The sequence below is a fragment of the Pteropus alecto genome, unplaced genomic scaffold, assembly GCF_000325575.1.
Source record: "Pteropus alecto unplaced genomic scaffold, ASM32557v1 scaffold131, whole genome shotgun sequence".
Taxonomy (NCBI): domain Eukaryota; kingdom Metazoa; phylum Chordata; class Mammalia; order Chiroptera; family Pteropodidae; genus Pteropus; species Pteropus alecto.
In genome coordinates this window covers 2,109,650-2,110,159 of record NW_006434709.1, presented here as the reverse complement: position 1 = coordinate 2,110,159, position 510 = coordinate 2,109,650, and the positions used below count along the sequence as shown (strand labels likewise).

Genomic DNA, 510 nt, shown 5'->3' with positions numbered 1-510 from the left:
CGAGCCTCGCCGCCCCTCCCCCCCGGAAGACCGCGGCCGCCCCTCCCGTCCACCCACACCCTCGCGCACGCGCTCTGGCTCCCTCACGCGCACGTTTTAAATTCGCGGCGTCCTGTCTACCGCCTGCAGTTACCGCCGGGGCTGCCCGTGTCCCTCCGCGCCCAAACCCGTCTTTGTAGAGCGGAAACATAATGTGTCGTCCCCATTCACGACACTAATATTTCCAAACCTCTGCCGGTGCCATAGGGTTAATAAATTACATGTTCGTCTTAAAACTTTGCCGGACTCACAACTTTTGCTCATCTAAGCTTCACTGTCAATGCTAGGTTGTAAAAAGGGCTCTTTTAAAACTACTATGTGGAGGTTGGCGCAATCTTGTGACCTAAAAAAGACGGGTCCTCATTTTTTTTTCAAGGGGTCCTGCGCAGCAAGCACTTCCGGGGTCAGAGGGTACGCGGGGTTGAAAGCGGGCTTCCCGCCCCGCCCAGACCGCCGAGGCTGCCGCCGGAG

At 57.6% G+C, this 510-nt stretch overlaps 1 long non-coding RNA gene across 2 annotated transcripts in view; it reads right to left on the bottom strand.

Annotated features, from left to right (window-relative positions):
• LOC102889557 overlaps positions 1-510 on the bottom strand; it is a 113,059-nt gene that overhangs the window by 82,990 nt on the left and 29,559 nt on the right. Inside the window, exon 1 of one of the 2 annotated variants that reach the window (XR_003045638.1) lies at positions 94-504. The exons of the other annotated variant lie outside the window; for it this stretch is intronic. This is a non-coding gene — a long non-coding RNA (uncharacterized LOC102889557). Of the gene's footprint in view, positions 1-93; positions 505-510 lie in introns of those variants that run through there. 2 annotated transcript variants of the gene reach the window in all.